Source organism: Bos taurus, chromosome 19 (genome assembly GCF_002263795.3).
Source record: "Bos taurus isolate L1 Dominette 01449 registration number 42190680 breed Hereford chromosome 19, ARS-UCD2.0, whole genome shotgun sequence".
In the NCBI taxonomy this organism is placed as follows: Eukaryota; Metazoa; Chordata; class Mammalia; order Artiodactyla; family Bovidae; genus Bos; species Bos taurus.
This window is the reverse complement of record NC_037346.1, coordinates 53,123,326-53,146,359: the sequence shown is the minus strand read 5'-3', so window position 1 is coordinate 53,146,359 and position 23,034 is coordinate 53,123,326. Positions and strand designations below refer to the sequence as shown.

The following is a 23,034-nucleotide window of genomic DNA, read 5'->3' as shown; positions in this document are numbered from 1 at the left end:
GGAGTCACAGAGTCAGATATAACTTAGTGACTGAACAATGAACAATGAATTCAGTAGATGCCTTCACTTCTAGAGAAACAGGGAAAGAGATGGGGTGTGAGAGAGACAAAGAGTTCAGCACCACGGACAGATGCCCACAGGGACCTGGGGCTGCCAGCCACCTGCTGAGCTCCAGGCTGGGGGCTGGTAACATCCTCCGTTCATCTCTGTCCCATGCTTAGAAGCACATGGCACTCATTTATCACCTGGAAACAGCAGACAGTGCTTATAAAGGCTCATGTCACCACTGATCTGCCTTCATCAAATCTGAAAACGATTGCTTGTCACTTGTTTTAATTCATTTCCCCAACAACCCTCCATTTGAATAACTTTCTAAAGTTTTGTCCATCAGGAGGAAGAGATTCCTCCCTGTGGGTGGATAAGGCTAAGATTTGCTAAGGAAGAGATCAATGCCCAGTTCAAACAGCCTGAGTTTCTACCAGATAATGATGTCTGTGAGCTTTGCTCAGAGCCCAGTGCACCATTCCAACCTCACTTGGTCCATGTCAGAGGCTCCACATAAGAAGGAATGACCACCACAGGACATGCTCAGACTTAAGGATCTTCTCTGAGGCTATGGTTTAATCTGGCACCAGTGGCTGGGGCCCGGGAGACGTGCAGTATGCAGATAAATTCTGCTGCGTGTGTGCTCACTAAATCCACTGCACTAGAAATGTATTTGGAGGCAATCCTGCCTGCCCACAGCAGATTTTCCAGATCCTGGCAATTGGAGCATGTTAAGGACAACATACAGCTTCCAGGTCTGATTTCTTAAATCGAGATTTGTTTTGTGGGGGAAGGCAGGAGGGAAAAATTAATGCACAACCTGGTGGGGTGAGGGAGGGAGGGATGGCAGCTGCCTTGGCCTCTTTGTACATTCTGAGTGGGAGCCAGTTATTTTCCAGCAAGTGACTTCCAGCTTGGGGAAGCGGGAGGGGCTTCTGTAAGCAATCTGGGATAAGAATTGCCCGACTTCAAACTGAAACCCAACTAAGGTACAGTGCTGAGTGAAGGATCAGAAGTTGTTGGTGTGTGTTTTGTGTTATTTGTTCTTCGCTGAGTTTTCCCTTGGTTTCCTGCCCTGCTCCCACTGCCCAGCCTTCCCCGTGGCACCACCATGCTATCTCCATCCCACAGGGGAGAGGTGGGCCAAGCAGCTGCCCAGGGCTTGGCTCAGGAGTGGTCTGGCACCTCTGCCCACCCCAGCCAAGAGTGATGGAGGAAGTGTGAGAATGACCAGTGTGTCTATGTGTGGCTGGGCGACAGTGCTTTATGAGAGTGCTGAGAAGTGTGGGATCTGCGGGTTAGTTTGGGGGTATCCGTCTGTCTGTGGCAGAACAATGAGAAAGTGCAGCTATTTGTAAATAATACCTAATTATTGAGGTTTTACATAATAGATAAGCCAGTGTCATTCCCAGTATTGATGGCCTTTTCTATCCTTCCACTTCTCAGTTGGAGCTTATGAGGGGCTGGAGGATCGGGAGTGTTGAGGGACAAGGGGTTGGAAGAGGGCAGAGACAGAAACGAGGTGAATTAGAGGGACTTTTGTTGCATTTAATATCAATTCATTTTGAAGACTGCTGACATGTCCAGATTCCACAGCTCAGAATTTATGGGGCTCCCTCGTGCGCAGACTCAAAGAGAAAGTACAAAAGAACTTTCTAAAAAATGTCCTACCATCAGCAAAAAAATTAAAAAAATTTACCCCCCTCAAAAGGCACCAACGTCACCACACACACACACACACACACACATACAATCTGATTTTGATTTTCTTGGTTTAGGGTACTTAGTTTCATTATGTAATAATCACATCATTTGCCAGAGTCATGCCATGTTTCATTACTTTATGGCAGACTTTATATTAGATATATACCCAAAAGTGATTCATATAATGAGAATGTCAAGAAAAGGAATACACTGAAGAAAGGGCACACTCCCCTGACCTGGATGAGAGTGGTCCTCTGTCAGCTCCGTCCCCAGGGACCTGGGCTCCTGTGACATGGCCTGATGGAAGACTCCATGCCCAGACTGAACCACATGCTTCTTCTGCAGCCGCTTTGCCATGGTCCTCCTCCTGCTCTCCCCCATCTTCCTCTTCTCCCACCAGCTCTTGGCCAGTGTCGCCGTGTTTGTTCATTTTCCCAAAGTGCCCTCCAAGGCCTACTGCCCTCTCCTCTGGGGCTGTACAGAGTTCCCTTTTCCCCCAGCCGGGCTTGGGTCTGAGGCTGCCTGAGCTGGGGGACTAGAGTCACACCAGACCTGAATGAGAATGCCTCTCAGCAGACCTCTGACATCCTGGACTCTCTCTCAGGGATTCAGTGGCTGCACCTTCCATGGCTGCCGTGGGATTCAGCCTCCCATTGCCTGCTCATCTGTGGCGAGGTGCCCTTCACCATCCAGGCATTGACCCCTCTGAAGCAAAGAAGATGTGGAATCCACCTCTCTGGGGCCATGTGACCTCCTGGAGTTGTCCCACTGGCATCACTGCTCAGTTCAGTTCAGTTGCTCAGTCATGCCTGACTCTGTGACCCTACGGACTACAGCACACCAGGCCTCCCTGTCTATCACCAACTCCCAGAGCGTACTCAAACTCGTGTCCATCGAGTTGGTGATGCCATCCAACCATCTCATCCTCTCTCATCCCCTTCTCCTCCTGCCTTCAATCTTTCCCAGCATCAGGGTCTTTTCTAATGAGTCAGTTCTTTGCATCAGGTGGCCAAAGTATTGGAGTTTCAGCTTCAGCATCAGTCCTTCCAATGAATATTCAAGACTGATTTCTTTTAGGATTGACTGATAGGATCTCCTTGCAGTCCAAGGGACTCTCAAGTGTCTTCTCCAATACCACAGTTCAAAAGCATCAATTCTTCAGTGCTCGACTTTCTTTATAGTCCGACTCTCTCATCCATACATGACTTTCTTTACAGTCCAACTCTCACATCCATACATGACTACTGGAAAACCATAGCTTTGACTAGATGGACCTTTGTTGGCAAAGTAATGTCTCTGCTTTTTAATATACTGTCTAGGTTGGTCACAGCTTTTCTTCCAAGGAGCAAGTGTATTTTAGCTTCCCTCATAGCTTAGTTGGCATCACTGAGATCCTCTCTAATCATCTCCAGCAACCCCAGGGGGTTCTTGGGAGCAGGTTGGGCTCTGGCCTCCCAGAGAAACAGTGATTGATGTGGGACAAACACATGGAAGTCTGGAGGAGCTGTCATCAGCATGGTGCTGGTCACAGAGCCAGATGGCCACACGACACAATGGACCATGTCCTTTCCAGGATGGAGGATTAGGTCTGAGTCATGTTTTAGTTACAGCAGACAGGGCTGGCCGCACTGACCCACGTGTAGATTCCAGCCCACCTGGGGCAGCCTTCAAAAAGCCATACCTTTGGAATCAGGGACTACAGAAGCCGACCGTGGTGACTCATGTGCCCGGGACACTTCCTTCCACCCACTCTTCTGAACTGCTCTGGACAGCCGAATAGAAAAGCCCATTTGTCCTACTACAACCAATAGTCATATAGAGGGGGGAAAAAAACACAAGCCAATAAGCATGCAAATTACAAAACAAAGCACATGTCCAGGAAGGTGTAATGGGTGTTAGTGTCCCATTCTGGCAACTGCCCTTGGTGGAGAGCTCGCCACCAGCAGATATAAGATGCATCTGGGTCAGGTCACTTGAGTCAGCAGCAGTGGAGCAAACCGACAGTAGGAGGGAGAAGTGGGCTGGCTAAGACGGTCTGGGAACATGGAAAATGTCTTCTAGGAGCAGAAAGAAGATCCTAGGGATTAGCTGCTTTGTCAGTACACTGTGGAGAAAAGGAACAGTGTCTGCCTCTCCCCAGCACCAAAAGTGTGCTGGGCACCGTGAGTGTGGGGGAAGGAAACAAAGATGAGCCTAAACAAAATCTGTGTCTAGTTGCTCCCACCCAGGTGAAGAAGACAGGTCAGGAGCCACGGCGTTGCTCCATGATTAGTGAGTATGGAGCTACAATGGTGCCTGTACAGCAGGGAGAAGGGAGGGGGGAGGCCAGGATGGCTTCATGGAAGAAGTGATGTTTGGGTACAATATCAGGGGGCAGGGAGCCTTTTAGGAAGAGAAGGGCATTCCAGGCAAAGGTACAGAGGGCAAGCCAGCGTACCATTTGACAGACAGTGTTGAGAAGATTCTGTCATCCCTGAGTCAGTCCCCGATGACGGTGGCACATGTAGGGCAAGCTGGGGAGGTCTGGAGACCCACCTTTTCTTGCCTCTGCCCCACACTTACACGCCGTGAGTATGTGTGTGAGGATGGGGGCGGTTGGAGTGAAAGAGGGTGGAGGTCTTCCGTGGGGGCTGTGCTATCACACCATCTGATGCCACGTGGTATGACCCCGCTGGCAGCAGAGACATGAATAAACAGCCTGTGCTGGGGGTGTGGATCGATCCGTGGCGGGGTGCCGGCATTTGAGCACTGGCACGTGCAGATGGCCAGGCTCACAGACAGGAGGGCGACTTCTGTAACCGGACAGTGCTGTTTGGAGTCAGCATTGTTGAGGTGCTCCCAGCAGCAGATGCAGCTGGACTTGGGGAGACTGGGTGGACATGGGAAATGAGTCAATAAACAGGAGGCCAGGTGCAGGGTCCAGATGGCTGCTATGCCGAGATGCCGAAGAGAGCAGGATGTCTCACTCAGGAGCTACTATCTAAGGCAAACTCAGTGGGACAGAGCGATGGCTCACCCAGGTGTGATGCTGGTCAGGTCAAGCTCTCCTATGGGATGAATTATGTTCCCCAAATCCATATGCTGAAGCTCTAACCCCCAGCTCTCCAAAATTCAACTGTATTTGGAGAGAGGGTCTTTAGAGAAGTGATTAATTTAAATGACATCATTAGATTAGGCCTCAATGACTTTGGCCACCTGATGCGAAGAGCCAACTCATTGTAAAAAAAATGGTGATGCTGAGAAAGATTGAGGGCAGGAGGAGCAGGGGATCATGGAGGATGAGATTATTGGAGGGCATCATCGACTCAGTGGACATCAGTTTGAGCAAACGAAGCCTGGTGTGCTGCAGCCCATGGGGTCACAAAGAGTCGGACATGACTGAGCGACTGAATAACAGCAACAATTCAATATGACTGGTGTCTTTATAAGACATTAGGACATAGACATGGACAGAGGGGGCTTCCCAGGTGGCACTACTGGTACAGAACCTGCCTGCCAGTGCAGGAGGTGTAAGAGACGCGGGTTTGATCCCTGGGTCAGGAAGATGCCCTGGAGGAAGGTCATGGCAATCCACTCCAGTATTCTTGCCTGGAGAATCCCATGGACAGAGGAGCCTGGCGGGCTACAGTCCATGGGGTCACACAGAGTCAGACACAACTAAAGTGACTTAGCACGCATGCACAGAGAGGTGACCGTGTGAAAACAGAGATAAGATGGCCATCTACAAGCCCTCAGACATCCAGCCTCCGTATCTATGAGGAAATAGATGTCTGTTTTTTAAGCCACCCAGTCTGTGGTTCTCGGTTATGGCAGCCCCAGCTGACTGATACGGGTCCCGTCAGCTCAGTACTGCTCTGGGAGCACCAAGAATCTAGTGGACATGGGAAGTCAGAAAGAAAAATGGGTGACATCACTCAAAAATGGGAGATATGATCCTGCTAAACTGCAGCTGATTTTCAATGAAAATGTTTTTCGTTCCTTAATTAAAGTGAAATTAATTACATTGATATTGGATTGGCAAAAGCGTTCATCTGGATTTTTCCATTAACATATTACTTTGGGCAAAAATCCGGAGGGAGGGGAGAATCCACGTGTAGAGAAGACATAGATGCAGAAAAATATACCACACAGAGTCATTTATGGATGAGAAAGCAGGACAGTGGGAACTCTGCCTGGATCGGTGGAGAAAAAGCACTTCGGATAAAGCATGTATCGTTACTGTTGTTACATTATTATTATTCTTTTGCCTGTGGTGATTGACCTCTCAAGGTGTTTTAGTCCCCAAACCAATGTTTTTAGGGTTTGAGGGAAATACCAGGAGCCTCCTATGACTCAAAGCCAGAGACCCTGGTGATTTGAGGGGGAAGTGACATTGTTTTTTGTTTCCAGAGAAGATGAATCGGCCTTAGGAGAGAAAGAACTGGCATTTCAGAAGGTTGCAACTTATGTGGCTACATTTATAGACAAAAATCCTAAAGTGAAGACTCAGATGTGTTTGGGATGAAGCTACTTCCTGCAGTTACTTTAGGGGAACAGGTGCCTTTCTTGCTCACCATCAGCTCCTGAAATCCTGTGGTCGCCAGACCACCCCTTCCCAGCCCCTGCCAATCAGCGGTCTGAACACACGCCCCAACCAGTGGATTCCAGTTGGAAGACACTCTTCCTCCAGGGTGGACCTGGGAGAACCCCACCGGAGCGCTCTGGGTCCCAGCCCCAGGATCCAGTTCCCCTTATGTCAGGACCCATGGATGTGCTCTAAGCTTTCCCATCACTCTGGTCCCTCTGGCCCTCAAGTCATCCATCTGGGCTGTACCTGGACTTGGTACCTATCTGAGCAAGCAGTTAACAGAAGACAATATCTCGGGGTGACATGGCCCCTGAGCCTTTGCGTAAGGCTCATACAAAGCAGCAGTGGTGTGGGGGTGGCGTGGGGAACTGTCTCCTTTGGGTACATTTTTTTCAAGACCTAAAGCCTCAAAGATGCCCAAACATGTGTTCCCCAGGAAGGCTTCAGCCCACCTTCTAAAGGCCTGTCTTCTGCAGATTGATTTCATAGGTGTGTATGTGTGTGTTTGTCTTTATGTGTGGGAAGGGTGGGGAGAGGAGAGCTTCATTGGAAAGTGAGTTTCCAAGTCAATTTAGTTTCCCTCACCCCAAGACAGAGGAATAGAAATGCACAGAGCAGCAGGGGTCACAACGGCCAAAAGGTGGGAACGCCAGTGTCCATAGATGGATGAATGGATAAATACGATGTGGATAAACACAGTGGAATCCTAGTCTTACAAAGGAAGGAAATTCTGGCAATGCTACAACATGGTTGAACCTTGAGCACATTATGCTCAGTGAAGGAAGCCAGACACAAAAGGTCAGATAAGGTATGACTCCACATATGTGAGGTCCCTAGAACAATCAAATTGATAGAGGCAAAAATGGCGGGCACCAGGGTCAGGGGAATCCGAGTTAGTGTTTAACAGGAACGGCGTTTCAGTTGTGAGAGATGAGAAAGTTCTGGAGGTGGATGGTGATGATGGTCGCACAAGAATGAGAATGTGCTTAATGCCACTGAACTGCTCACATAAAAGTGCTTAAAATGGTACATCTGGCCCTGTGTATTTTACAGCAATTAAAAAATAAAATTTAAAAATATTTGCACACCCACTGAACTCTCAGCGTGCACTAGGCACCGTCCTGGTTCCATCATATACAGTAAACACCACTTTAATCCTGTCAACAGTCCTTCAGGAAAGATGTTACCAACCCATTTTAAAGACAAGAAACTGAGGCATAGAGACTGTTCACTTTCTAAGATGGTTAATTTTATGTTATGCGAATTTCAATCCAATATACTCTTTAGAAATGCATATATAGAATACTTCCAAGAAACTGAGGTATAGAGATTGCTCACTTTCTAAGGTGGTTAATTTCATGTTACGTGAATTTTAATCCAATATACTCCTTAGAAATGCATATATAGAATACATCCATATCCATATATTTGGGGCCTCCCAGGTAGCTCAGTGGTAAGAATCTGTGGGTTTCAATCCTGGGGTTGGGAAGATCCCCTGGAGAAGGAAATGGCTACCTACTCCAGTATTTTTGCCTGGGAAATCCCATGGACAGAGGAGCCTGGCGGGCTACAGTCCATGAGGTCATAAAAGAGTCAGATATGACTCAGTGACTAAACAACAACAATTCATATATTATATATATATATATATATATATATATATATATATATATATATATTCTGAAATTGAATACAAATGTCCCAGAAATCTGTTTACTGATGGTTCATTTGGTATATGAATAAACACACAGCTGCCCCCTGTGGGCACCATTCTTGCACGGCCTGGCCTTGCCCTCCTCTGAATGGTCTGGAGCAAGCTGTGGGCCTGGGTGGAGGGTGAGTAACTAGAGCTAGACTTGTCAGGGCAAAGATGCTCTTAGGGCAGCTTATAGCATCACTTCACGGATGGTGACACCACCACGGGACCCGCCCCCGCCCCATGCTAAGCCTGTGGACGCTAGCCCGCAGGCTGGGGATTTGGGGTTTTCAAACCTGGTTTTATTAAAAGTCCCTAAACAGTTTCTCTTCAGAGGCTTATCTGTCTCATTAAATAATAAGTCACATGGGCTGGGAGCACTGACGAGACTCACCTCATCAATATCCACTTTCCTTTATCTTTTAGAGCGAAATGATAGTTTATTCCTAGTAATGGTTGCTGGGCACAGACCACCTGATAAATAGATGTGATTAAAAATGAACTAAATTAACATCGCCTTTCAGCTGACAATGGGATAAAGCTGCCAGATGCCTTGTGTATGTGCATGGGTCCATGTGCGTGAGTGTACATGTGTGTGAGGGCACACGTGTATGTGTACATGAGTAAATGCGTGTGTCATGTGTATGCATTCATGTGCACTGCTAGTGTGTGGACACGCCTGCACACACATTCTGTGGACCTGGGAAGGACATCCATGAAGGAAGGGACATGGACGGGGATCCAGACCCATCACCCTCTGTGCAGGCAGGTGTGAATTGGGAGTTGATATGTTGTAACTTCAGTGACCCTAGGGAAGTCCATTTCTCAAAGATGGTCTTTGGAGGGTATATTTGCAGAGGTCTTGATAATGTGAACGATCATCTCCTAATTCTTGTTTGGAAAATTAATCTTCTGCTTTCTTAAAATGTGGTGCAGTGTTTTGGACATAGGATCAGTGGTTAGTGCCTGTTTTAGTCTTTATAAATCTATCTGAGGGGCTTCCCATGTGACGCTAGTGGTAAAGAACCTGCCTGCCAAAGCAGGAAACGTACGAAATGCAGGTTTGATCCCTGGCTTGGGAAGATCCCCTGGAGGAGGGCATGGCAATCCACTCCAGTATTCTTGCCTGGAGAATCACGGACAGAGAAGCCTGGTGGGCTGCAGTCCATAGGGTCTATCAGACATGACTGAAGCAACTTAGCATGCACGCATGCAAACCTACCAGAGGGGATTGGCTAAGGAAATTATGGTACTTCTATGCAGTGAAGTAATATTCAATCATTAAAAACAAGGTAAATATCTGCCTAGAAATAAGTTCCTGAAAATACTGTTAAGCAACAGCAAAACCCCAAGTTACAAAGCAACGCCTATGGGTGAAATATACTGGCAAACTCATACATGTAGAAAACTCTGGAAGATGACAAGACACTGAGGTGTTGACAGCAGTTGCTTCTGATAGTCAGATTATGGGTGTGTGCTCGTCCTTCATTTTTCCTGCCTGCATTTTCTACAACGATCATCTGTCACTTATGTAATAATGAAAAGGTACTAAGAGATGGTTTTAATTTGAAAAGGGAGGTGTAAAAAAAGGGATCCCGTTGAAGGTCTTTAGACCCTGCCAGCCCCAGGGGAGGAAGGTGAAAGGGCTTCTGGGAGACAAGCAGCGGGCACGCACTCTTGGCTCTGACTCTGAGCATCTTCCAGGGTGTTGGTGGCTCGTGGGCTGCAGCCACAAGGTCACCCTGAAAGCCAGAGTCGTCTCCTCAGAGTGAGATGTACTCACACCCACTCACGTCTGTGGGAGAACCAGATCCCTCATTCTCATTTGGCTCCTGCCTCATACCGCTTCTCTTGACGGATCCCACACTCATCCCTCAGACACTGAAGAAGCTCCCTGGCTTGGTGACCAGGTGTCAGCCCAACATGGCCACTCTCTCCCCACCCTGGGGGCCTGAGGCACCATCAGGGCAGGAGGCGCTGTTCCAGCGTTTGGTTTTTGACCAGCGTCAAACCTGCCCCCCTCCTCACTCCCCTCTATCAGGCCCACTGCTCCATGGCCCAGGGGCTCAGTTCAGTCGCTCAGTCGTGTCCAACTCTTTGCGACCTCATGGACTGCAGCATGCCAGGCTTCCCTGTCCATTACCAACTCCTGAAGTTTACTCAAACTCATGTCCATTGAGTTGGTGATGACATCCAACCATCTCATCCTCTGTCGTCCCCTTCTTCTTCTGCCTTCAGTCTTTCCCAGCATCAGGATCTTTCCCAATGAGTCAGTTCTTTGGATCAGGTGGCCAAAGTATTGGAGTTTCAGCTTCAGCATCAATCCTTCCAATGAATATTCAGGACTGATTTCCTTTAGGATGGACTGGTTGGATCTCCTTGCAGTCCAAGGGACTCTCAAGAGTCTTCTCCAACACCAGAGTTCAAAAGCATCAATTCTTTGGCGTTCAACTTTCTTTATGGTCCAACTCTCACATCCATACACGAGTTCCCGAAAACAAGGCAGACAAAGCACACTCAGACCACTCATCTCCAGGAGCACACAGACCTCTGTGAAATTACTTCACACCTCCGCCCTTCCAGTCGTAGTGGGAGGACCAGCGGGACAGGATTGCTAGTCACTGAAGGCAGTACTTTTACTCAGTGCAACAGTGATGCCATCCCTCAAAGGTCCTGGGCGGGAAACAAGAGAGCTGTCTCTGCACGTGGCTGAGGGTCCTGGTGTAAGTCAGCGGCCTTTCAGAGACCGGTCTCCCTCTTGGTCATAAAAGGAGGGAGATGGACAAGAAGCCCCCCAGCTCTCCCCCACACTGCTCAGACATTCTATGATGCTCTATGGGTGTCAAGATACAACGTGCATGACATTCTTTCACAGCAGCTGGACCACAGCAATGCCCTATTTCTACTTCCTTCATATTCCAGGATTAGGAATAGAATTTTGAGAAAAAAAATCCTCGCCAGCATGGAGTGTCTCTACCACACACACACACACACACCCCCCCCAATGTCACCCCTCAACCCCATAAAAGGCCTTCAGAGTTGACTCCAAACCAAGGACACAGCAAACTCCAGTAACAATGTCCTCACTCAGCTCCTTATACCCTGGGGCTCCTACCCCTGGGACTCCACTCTGTCCTGTACAACCCCCTGCTGGAGGAGACCAGTTTGTGGCCAAGACGCCCACAGCCAGGCGGGCATGTTTGCCTTCCAAGACAGTTCATGGACAAAGCACTTCCACCTGGCACATGTTGATCAAGGGATCAGAAGACCCAGAAGACACGAGTCCCTGTGGCAGCCCTTCACTTCCTAGCCCCGCAAGGTCCTCATGCACAATGGGGAAGGGGGGGACAGTTCTGATGGGGCTGGGTGAGGCTCAACCATGGTAGCAAATGTCACCACTGCAGAGTCACGAGACTTATCCGCGCGATGTTCTGAACTGGCCTCTCAGGAGAGGTGGAGAGGCCCTATCCTCGATGTCCCTTAACTAGGCATTGTGGGCTGCAGAGCTGGGGATGGTGACAAGGAGGCCTGGCCCACCCGTGCTGTGATGTCCATCATGGGGGACCAGCAGTTTGCTCTGTCTCTGATTTATTATTTTTTTCCTTCTTGCTGCTGCTGCTGTTAAGTCGCTTCAGTCGTGTCTGACTCTGTGTGACCCCATAGATGGCAGCCCACCAGGCTCCCCCATCCCTGGGATTCTCCAGGCAAGAACACTGGAGTGGGTTGCCATTTCCTCCTCCAATGCATGAAAGTGAAAAGTGAAAGTTCACTTTTTCCTTCTTGGTGACCCCCAAACAGAAACAGATGAGAGACTATAAAAAATGCCGTGAAGTGATCAGAAAAGCCAAGGAGATGCAGAGCAACTCTGAGAGGGATGTTCTCTGGTTATAGAAAGATGAGCTTTCTGTACTAGTGGAAGGCCCGTGCCCTTGTCTGCCAGTTCTGGACAGAACATAATTGAAACAGGCTGGGTGGCCACTCCTCCAGAAGGCCCCTGAACTGCCAGAGGGAGGAAGCATTTGGAAAAGATGCCTGTCAGCTCTTTCTGCTTCTTCCTGGCCCACCTCCCTCCCACTTGGGCTGTGTGGGCTGGGCAAACAGCACCAGAGGTGGCACAGCTCTGAGCTAGACAAACTCCTGAAAGGGCAGGGAGCCTCCTCTGGGCCGTTTTTCAGACTTTAATTCCACTGAGTGAAACTTCAAAAGGCTTTCCACTTGCTCAGTCCAAATTTCCTCTTTGCCTTGGGTGAACACCGCCCTCTAAGGAGAAGGGCCAGCATCATCAGGAGGCCTGCTGTAGATGCCAGCATCGGGCTGGGCGCTTCCGCTGCACAGAAGCAGCAACACCCATGGGATGGCTTCCTTACCGACTGGTGAAACCCAGAAGGAGTTGAACAACAGGGCCCAAAGCTTCCCAAGGCAGCAGGCCATTGTGGCCACACACCCAGCTGTGAGTCTAGGCTGTGCCATAAAGAAGCTGGTGGCATTGACCTCCCTGAACCCTGCGCCCTGACCTGAAGGAGGACAAATTCTAAGAACGTCTCCCACGGCACCATATTGAGAATAAACAAGGCAGGGACTAACCCGTCCCCAGCCCCAGGCCTTCAGCAGTGTTAGCTGATAATCCCCAGTCCAGAATGCTGAGGCCAGCACGCCCCTGATGCTCTTGAATTTCAGCTGAGAGCAGACCCCGGGGACATCTGTCCTTGGAGAGCTTCCCTGGGTCCTCCCCACTCTGTTCCCCAGGCATCCTTTCTCTCTCTACAGCTGTTTCTAACTCAGTCTGAACTGTTCTTGCTTTGGCCCCCAGGAGTGGAAGACAAGGTCAAGAGGGAGGCATCTTGCCCAGTGACCACCCTGAGGGTCTCTCTTCTATGCACAGATGAGTAGGCATAGAAGGTCAGGAGCAAAATGCTGGGGAGAAGGGGAGGCAGGAAAGCCCAGGATGTCCTCTCCCTTTGCCTTCTCCCAGGGGCACAGAGGCCACACCCAAGTCCCTCTTGTGCCCCACAGGGTGGTGGCCTTGCCCACCAAGGCCTCCTCTATTCCAGCTCCATGGAAACCTGGGAGCGCTTCTCCACATTGGTCCCCAGACCCGCCAGCCTAGGCCCTGGGCCTCTGCGGTGGAGGAGACCAGGGTGAAGGGAACCTCACGCCCTGTCCGGGTTCGGCAGCCAGGCTCCCGGAGAGTCTGGGAGACAGTTTGGCCCCAGGCCCTCTTGAGAGAGTTTTCTTTTATATTTATTAACCCACTTTCTCTCCTGGCCCTTCGGAGCAATGAGGAAACCTCAGCCAAGGCTATTAATAGGCCGAAGCCGTCCCTGGGGAGGACAATGAGCTCAGACCCACAGCACAGGTGCCAAGCATAATGAAGGTTCCTGAGCTGCCTAAATATAGGCTGTGGCCGCGTCGGGGTGCTGAGCACGGCCTGCCTGTGGCCGCCCAGCCCCGCTCCCTGCTGCCACCTGAGCCAGACCAGGCCCTGCCGAGGCAGGACCTGCCGTCACCCACACATCCACCCTGGGTCAGACCTGGTGGGAGCCGCTGGGGAAGTAGGGAGGGGTCGGCAAAATGACAAGCAGTATAAATGACGCCTGTAAACAGAGAGTTTAATGAAAAAGGCAGTGAGGGAATTTATGGGCAACCCAAGGATCATTAAAATTATTTATCTACTTACCTCCCTTGCTGGCTGATCAGTCTATTAATTATCATACATGCGCTGATTTGCATTTCAGTGAGAGGGTGGGGTGAGGCCAGGTGAAAAACACAGAGGGGCCCAGGAGCCAAGTGGTGGGGACAGGTGTGGACCCTCCTCTCTGCTGACCATGGCTCCCCGACCGATACCCCTCCAGGCCACATTGCGACACGGCTGTGCCCCATCCCCCCGCCCCAGCCCCACCCCTGGGCCTCTGAGATGCCCTGGGTCTGAGGACCAGGTCAGTGGAGCAGAATTTGTGCTGAAAGGGGGCACGCACCTGTTTGCAGACGGGCAGCTCCCAGGACAGGGTCCCAGCCAGAGGGGCCTGCAGACCAGCTCGAGGGAAAGGTGTGCGGAGTCTTCCTCAGGCAGCTCTGACTTAGTGCTGGGTTGAAAAGAGAAAACATGAGAACAAAACCATTTCCATCTCTGAATATCTGAAGTGCATCAGACAAACGCTCTCCCGCGCTCTTGATTAAAAATATCACAGGACAGAGTGTCATGGGAACCGCATCCTTTGAACAGTCGCAACTGGAAAACATTAGGCTGGGGGGAGTTATAATGAGGCGTCCCCGCTTACCCCTTCACAACGGCAGCTGCTCCCAGCTCTGCTCCCCTGCAGTGAGACTTGGACCGGTCCCTGGGATGCCAGGGGATGGGCCAGCAGGCCAAGGGGTCCAGCTGGCCATGGCCAGACTGATGCTGGGAGGGTCTGTGTCACCCATTCCCAACTCAGGCCCCAACTCTTCACTCAGGTCAACAGAGTCAGGTTAGGGGGTAAATCATCAGCATCACCCCGTTACCACTGTGGTTCCCCAGCACCAGCTTAGATTCCAGGGGGGTGGGGCTGACCAGGGACTCTGCCTGGGGCTGACCTTGCAGTTTATGTACGCACTGAAACTCTCTCATCACAACCAGCCGTGGAAGCCAATGCCTTAAAACAAATCTCCTTTCTTCCTTCCCTCCTTCCTTTCTTTCCTTCCTTCCTTTCTTCCATCTTTCTTCCTTTCTCTCTATCTCTACATGAGATCTACCCTCCTTCTATAGCTACAGGATGTATCTTCGCCTAGCTGTAGATAGACACACACACGCGTGTGTCGGTAGATACCTACACAGATGCATAGATAGATAGTATTGATTCCATTTCTCTGGAGAACTCTGTCTGATTCAGAGCGTCTAGCTTGCACGCACTCCAAGAGATCAACCCTATCCACTAACAGCACCAGAAATGCCACTGTCCCACCCCCTGCTCCGCCCAGCACGCAGTCCCCACTCCCAGGGAAGGAGCTGTGCCCCAGCAATGGTACTAAAGCAGGAGGGAGGAGGAGGCAGCGAGGACCTAGTCGTCTGTTTGAGAACGAGCTGGGAATGACCTGGCCCTCCAGAGTCTCCGATGTGACGCCCCAGCCCCTGCTTCTATCAAGGCCTAAAAACCCACCCCTGCCATCAGAGCCAGGCTCCCTGCATTTGCAGGACAGTCGTCTCCAGGCCCCCTCCCCTGTGCCCCCACTCAGCTGCCCCCTCTTCCCCTGCCTGCCGATGGCTTCTCAATTCTGATGATGTATCAATAACTGCAAAGCAAAATGCCACAGTTAGCAGCGCTACTGTACTGTAACTAATCGCTTTTGGAATCAATTCTCAGGGTTGAGTGTGTGCAGCGAGGTGGGGCTGAGTCCCCGAGGCCGCTGCAGCCCCCAGGAATTAGGCACACCAGGAAAAGTTCCAGGGGACAAAGAAGGGGGGTGGGAAAGGCAGCAAGGAAGGAGACCAAGAGGAGAGCAGATTTTTTAAAAGACTAATACAGAGAACGAGGGGCAGCAAGTTGTGTCCCGACTCAAGGCCGGGCGAGGACACAGAGGGTGGCAGGACCTTTCCTGGGATGGGGACACCCCTGACCCCCCAGTCTCAAGCAGCCTGCAAGTCTCGGACCTGGAAGCTCCTCCAAGCGTATGCGGACCTCAGGGTTCTCTGGGGCTCACGTACTTAAAAGATTATGTTGGCTTAATAAACTGTGTTGCTGCCGCTGCCAGGTTATTCTCGGGCAAACACAGGAGAGGACTGGGGGAGAGCTCAGTGGCCACTCCCACCTACCCAGGAAGGGAAGAGGGGACAGGAGTTCAGTACAGAGGCCTAGGGAGGGCAGTGCCTCTGATCATACTCTCAGAGCCTTCTTCCTGCTGTAATGCATGAACCCCTCCAGAGATTCTAGAGGGAAACTGAGGCACAGAACCCTCAAACACCCCCTCGCCCCTGCCAAGGTGCAGATTGGAGGCCCAGGGAACATGGTGCCTGGCTTGTGATGGCCACACTGTCCTCACTCTTGCTACAGTGGCCTCTGGAAGGCTTGGTTTCCCCACCTGCTATGTGGACTCCTTAATAACTGCCCTCTTGCACAGCCCTGACTCCGCCTGCTCCAAGCAGGATCATCAAAGGAGGTGGGACAGGCGGAGCCACACCACAGGGGCTAGTTTAGGAAAGTGCCAGAGAGGGGACAGGGGCCCCTGTGTGCCTTCCAAGCACGAAAGCCAGGACGAAGCGTTAGTGGGTCCAGTGCCTTGGGGTCCATGCGTTACCCACTTGTTCTTTAGCCACTCCACCCTGCTCCTGTTTACCTCACCGCTTCCCACCCCAGATCACCCAAATCCCCGGGACGGAGCCCCAGGGACTCAGGCCAGAGCTGGGCTGTCTGGGGGTGGAAGGGGCAGAAAGCCCCAGGCAGGTAGATAAGTGGGGGCAGGGGGAGGGGCTGATGGAAAAATGGAAAAGGTCCAGTGGCACCTTCAGGGCAGAGAAGGAGGGCATGGCATCCAGTCTCTTCCTGCAGAGAAAGTGCCAAGGCCAGGCCTGAGATCGGCTATTTGCTTCACTTGGCCAGAGACTGCTTCCATCGGTGATCCCTGGGGGCCCCTGTGGCTTCAGCATCTCTCCCAGAGAACAGCGGGAGGCTTGAGACCACCACACGCCCCCTAGACCAGGGGACACCCCTGCCAATTCTCCCACCTCCTCTGGAAGCCACCCTGCGGCCAAAGGCAAACATCTCCAGACCTCTGTTCACCCTTCCCTGCATCTCTATCCCTCTCCTGGGATTGCTTTGAGGGTCCCAGGGTCTGTGGTCCAGACTGGCAGGGCCTGAGGGCTCAGCAAACAGACAACTTAGAGGGCAGGGAGGAGTCAGGGCCCTACACAGGCTGCTTGGCATTTTGGCCAGGGAGCTCAGAGGTCGTGATCACTCCTGAGGTGGGGTGCAGGCCCTGGGGGCCTAACAGGGAGTCGAGACATTAGCGAATGGTTTTCTTAATTTTTTAAAAACAAGTAGAACCATTTCAGGTCTTGCCCTAAATCTTTCCGGGGAACAGACTGCTTTCCCAAGTGGGAGAGTAGAGGATGGATTAACCCACAGTTCCCCAGGAGTAGGCAGAGTCCCAGGCCTGCTGGTAAACAGAGGAAAAGTGAAGTCGCTCAGTCGTGAAGTCGCTCAGTCGTGTCCAACTCTTTGCAACCCCATGGACTGTAGCCTACTAGGCTCCTCCATCCATGGGATTTTCCAGGCAAGAATACTGGAGTGGGTTTCCATTTCCTTCTCCAGGAGATCTTTCCAACCCAGGGTTTGAACCCAGGTTTCCCACATTGTAGGCAGACATTTTACTGTCTGAGCCACCAAGGAAGTCTCAGACAGAGGAAAGGTGTGCAAGAATCAGGGGATTTAGAGTAAAGCAAGCTGCCACTTCTCAGCTCTCATGTGGACAAAAGTAGACACGCTTGGCAATCTCAGTGAGGATAGACGAGACAGCTGGTGGAGCACGGGCGGGTCCAGACAGTTGGAGAGCTGTGGGCAGGATCTGGAACATTCTAAGACCAGCCACTCACAACCAGGTATCATCTCCAGGGCCAGAGGAGATGAGCCCAGAGAAATCTGTCGCAACAGCAATACCATTGCTGTTGGTTCTGGACAACCAGAGTGTTCGTCAAGGACAGAGCAGGTGAAGACAAAGCCGTAGATTCCTAAGACAGATTTCTCCACAATAGACAAAAGGAACGGATCAGAAATGCACAAAGGAGCTGCAAAAACACAAAGCCAAAAGAAGCAAGTTGCAGAAAGAGTCACGTATGTGCACTTTAAGAAGTGGGAGAACTCTGGTCTGTTTGCTGTTCATGGTTATATGTGTGCAAGTGTGTTTTCTTTTTTTTTTTTAATTTTTTAATTTTTTAAAATTTTATTTTATTTTTAAACTTTACAATATTGTATTAGTTTTGCCAAATATCGAAATGAATCCGCCACAGGTATACATGTGTTTCCCATCCTGAACCCTCCTCCCTCCTCCCTCCCCATACCCTCCCTCTGGGTCGTCCCAGTGCACCAGGCCCAAGCATCCAGTATCGTGCATCGAACCTGGACTGGCGACTCATTTCATACATGATATTATACATGTTTCAATGCTATTCTCCCAAATCTCCCCACCCTCTCCCTCTCCCACAGAGTCCATAAGACTGATCTATACATCAGTGTCTCTTTTGCTGTCTCGTACACAGGGTTATTGTTACCATCTTTCTAATTCCATATATATGTGTTAGTATACTGTATTGGTGTTTTTCTTTCTGGCTTACTTCACTCTGTATAATAGGTTCCAGTTTCATCCATCTCATTAGAACTGATTCAAATGTATTCTTTTTAATGGCTGAGTAATACTCCATTGTGTACATGTACCACAGCTTTCTTATCCTTTCATCTGCTGATGGGCATCTAGGTTGCTTCCATGTCCTGGCTATTATAAACAGTGCTGCGATGAACATTGGGGTACACGTGTCTCTTTCCCTTCTGGTTTCCTCAGTGTGTATGCCCAGCAGTGGGATTGCTGGATCGTGTGTTTTCGAGGGACAAAATGATGGACACCAAGTTGATGCTCAGAGCTGCCTCTGGGTGTTGGGTGGGGGCGTTGAGGCTGGGGGTGCAGAGGGGACTTGTCCTCCATCTCTAAAGCTTTTTTTTTTTTAAACAATGCGCTATAACTAAATGTTAATCATTGTTAATTGCAGTAGAGAAACATAGATATTTATTATATTTTACCTTAATTGTCGTTAAGTCTCCAAAAATTTTCTGAGATAAGCATGGTTAGATTAGAAGCCCCTTGAGGAAGAGAGAGACCCAGATGACACGTGTACAGTCCCTCAGCAGTAGCAGAGTGTTTTACACCCTCAGTGGCTCAGCGGAAATCCGTGGCCCGGGTGGATGAACAGATGAATGACATATGTGACAGTGGCTTCAGAAGAGTCAGATCTGCCCTTTCTGCTCTCCCTCCACTTAAAGGACAATAAACTAGTCCAGAGCTGTCTCTTCTACTGTCCACTGAGATTTTCTTTAGAAACCACCAGCCTAAGCAGAAACTGTTGCATTCCAAACGAGGGTCCTGGGTGTGGGGACGATCAGTCTCCAGATGTTCTGGAGACTAGACCATCTGTGTTTCCAAGAACTCGGGTTCTCACATTTTTCTCTCTCCTAAAATGCAAGGGGAGGACACAGAGCCTGGGGGACTCAGCGACTGTCCTCTGAGCTGCGTTTCCCCACAGTGGGATGAGCACCACAAGACCCCGACTGCTCAGAGGGCTTCTTCGCTCCCTGGCAAGCAAAGATCTTCACGCAGACAAGGAACCCAGAGCCACACAAGAGGGGTCAGCAGGGTGGCTGTTCTATTATGAGGGGCCGAGTCCTGGGAGCTTTCTGGCAGGTCTACTCCACAGGCAGAAATCCATCCAGGGCAATTTACCCTGAGAACTGCCATCCTTTATCCACTGGGCTGCACAGGCACACTTGTCCGGGTCCTCCAGTGTGGACCGGGCTTTGAGTGTGCCACGGTGGGCAGACGTGCCCCCGGCTCTGGCTCTGATCTTATACACGGTTCCACTTTCTGTGTTACAAGCTAATAAAAGCTGCATGATCAAATTCCAGGTCATTACTCAAGGAAAGGGACCCCTCTGTGGTCGCCAGCCACAGTTTTGAACCAATTAAAATAAGCCCGGCGTTTCTGCGGGCTGCCGCCGTGCCCACCGCCCTGGAGGTCTCGGAGGGCCCATGCCTGCCATGAGCAAGATGCACAAAATGTTAATGGAGACGCTTAAATGCCATGTCGAGGGGATTCTGGTAAATAAGGCCACATGGAAAAGGCTGGGGGAGAAGTCTCCTGAGCTAACCCTGGAGGAAACTTCAATAAAAACGAGATTGGATTGAAAACAATTCACTCTGTTGGCTGGCAGAGCTGGGAGGGGTCTTTGGGGGAGGGAAGCTATTTTATTTCCCATTAGTTCCCCTTTGCACCTTATGTGCCCCCTGCTGCCAACACCAGAATCTGCCAGGGTGACGGCACCCACAGAGTTGGCTGGGAGAATTGGAATTGGGGTGTCATTTGCCAGCACAGGCACAGACAAGCAGGCAGTGGTTTAGTGAAGGTGGAGACCGGAGGGCCTGGAACAGAGCTGCGAGGGCGGGGGCGTCTTGGGGCTGAGAAGGTGGAAGGGTTTTGCTGAGGACTCGGTTGTGGGGAGTTGGGGGGCAGGCACACTGTCTGGCAGCTGCTCTGAGTTCTGTTGGGTCCTGTTTCAGGTAGATCAGATGTCACCCATGAGACAAATGAGTAAGCTTCCAGAGAACACTGCCCCGCATCTGGGTCAGCAGGTAGATGGGGCCTGGTGAGCAGTCCAAGTGGACACTGTTCAGTGTAATGTCCACTGTTCAGTGGACAGTCAGCATAAACTCAGGGTCAGCCCCGAGTTGGGGGGTGGGCAACCCCACTGGGCTGAAACTTTGATTGTTGCCCTTGCTCCCAGCCAAGACTGTCTATCGCTCAGAGTTCTGCCTGAGGCAATTGAAGGACCCCCCAAAACAAAAAAATAAAAAGAAGTCACCAGGCCCAAACAGAGACTCGAGGAATCTGGGCTAGGTGAGCTGGGCAAAGCAGCCTGGTGCCCTTCCTCACTCAGCCCCCACCCCCAAGGCCACCAGAGCCTCCCCTGCATGCCTGCTTCTGTCAGTCACATTTTACAGCCGGAGTGAAAAACCTTGTCCCAGCTAGGGCTGCAGATTTAGCAAGTTAAATTACTGGGGCGGTTGGGGGGAGATTAATCCCTAAGTCCGGTCGACTCTTGCAATCCTACGGACAATAGCTTGACAGGCTCCTCTGTCCGTGGGATTCTCCAGGCAAGGATACTGGAGTCGGTTGCCATTTCCTTCTCCATAAATTACTGGATGACTAGTTAAATTTTAACTTTCAGGTAAACAATAAATAATGTGTTTGGCTTTTTTTAGTATAAGTACGTATCATGCAATATTTGGGACACACTCATACTACCAATTATTCATTGTTTATCTGAAGTTAGAATTTAACCAGGTGCCCTGTATTTTTACCTGGCAACCCTAGCTTCCAGCTGTCTGACTGCCCAGCCTAAATACACAAACATACACACACACTCACGTACATATACACACAAGCATGCACACACAGGCACACCCTTCAAAGAAAAGAAAGGAGCTAACACTTTACAAGGAGCAAACTGCCTGCCTGGTGTTTCCCCTCTGTTTGCTCCTGAGCCCTCCTCCCATTCCCCACCCCCCAACAGCTGCCCCATAACTCAGACAAAGAGGCCGGGACACTGGGATTGTCACTTGTCCAAGGCCGCACGGTCAGCATGCAGCCTGGCTGAAATTGCAGACCCAGGTCATTCGCATTCCAAAGTCTGCGCTCTTTCCACAAAACCAGACCCAATGCATCAAACGTTAGATGTTTATCTCCAAACAAAATGGCCATAAGGAAGTTGCTATTGATTCTGCAGTCAAGTCAATGCACAGTATTTGAGGCCTTGGCTCAGCTCACGCCAAACTCGGAACAAAGATGCCATTACAGTCCAGGGAGGCCCCTGCTGGGGAGCTCACTCAGGACAGGGGTGTCGGTGAGCACACGTGACTTCCATTCAGAGGGCTGGTGGTTTGGGTCCACCTGGAGAACTCCACTGGCAATCAAGGTTGGAGCAAATATGGAAAGCAACACTGGTGTGTGTGGAAGGGCATTCTAGAAAAGAGAATCTCTCCACTGGAACCAAAAAGGGGACAAAATCTGTGCCTTCTTGGGTTGAAAAGATAGACCTGAGATTGTTTGCAAATTGGCAAGGTGTCCCTGAGCCCTCAACTTCTCCTTAACAACTAGTTGCTTCCCGGATAACCAGTACATTGTTTAGCACCTTGCTATGTGGTTAGAATTGCAATCTTTAATGAAAAAAAATAATCACAATCTTTGATGAGGCCAAGGTGAGTCATGGGTGGGGCATTCTTCTCATCCATCTGGGCCACTGTATTGGCAGGGAAAGAGATTGGAAGTGACTGACAAGTCTTGCCCTTTACATCAGCAAGACAGTTACCACACCACACACTAACTCCCAAGTCTTAATCACTTGGTTTCATAATGACTTTTCTGAGAATGAAAGTTAAGCTTTACCACTTTGTTGTATCTAGAAATAACTCCCCCCGCCCCCCCGTCCTCCTTTGAAAACAGTCACTTCATGGATTGGAAAAACCTGCAGCACATTGTTAGTAAATCTTCCTCCCGTGAACTGTCTGCCTGCTGTCAGCAAGTTTTATGAAAGACAGAAGCTCCTGAGAGTTGTCAGCTGGGCTCTTGCAAGGACTAATCTTTGTCATGAGTGAAATAAAAGTATTCTGGACCTAAAGATTGGGATGGTTCAGGTGTTATTTGCTAACCCAGTGGCCAGGAAGAAAAACAGCATGGGGTTAAGGAGACCACAAGGAAGAGGAGGAGACCATCATGGATCATCCAAAACTCTAACCCAGAGGACACCACCAATCACATGTTAAAATCCAGAAAACAAAACTGCAAGGCCAAACGAGCTGAGGAGGTCTGCTTCATGAAAAGTACAGCCGACGCCTCCAGCTCTTGCTTCCACAGTCAGCACCACCGCACCTCCCATCTTCCTTTCTCAATAGTGCAGTCAAGAGGCAGTCAAAGTACTAACATCGTGATGTTTTCATTATTTGCCTGATGGGGTTTTGTTGGAAAATTGTGTGCCTAGTGTTGCATCTTGAGACTTTCTTTGTAAGGAAGGAAGATGTGGGGAGGTGGGGGGAGGAAGCTGATGCTGGATTGCTGGATTTCGGCTCTTCCGGAGACAGCCCCCTGCAAGGAGCTGGTTTAATTATAGGCAGGTTGTTGTTTTTTTTACATGACCTACTTCCCAGATGGTTTTCCCCGTGTTTCTTTAATGCCACGAAGTTTTGACATATTGGAGCCGGGAAGGAAGAGCAGTCAGACCTGCATCACCCAA

At 50.3% G+C, this 23,034-nt stretch overlaps 1 protein-coding gene across 7 annotated transcripts in view; it reads right to left on the bottom strand.

Annotated features, from left to right (window-relative positions):
* RBFOX3 (RNA binding fox-1 homolog 3) overlaps positions 1 to 23,034 on the bottom strand; it is a 445,251-nt gene that overhangs the window by 191,881 nt on the left and 230,336 nt on the right. For all 7 annotated transcript variants that reach the window (XM_059877939.1, XM_010816526.3, XM_005221191.3 and 4 more), the window contains 1 exon segment: positions 13,988 to 14,095. The gene's annotated coding sequence lies outside the window, so the exon portion shown is untranslated.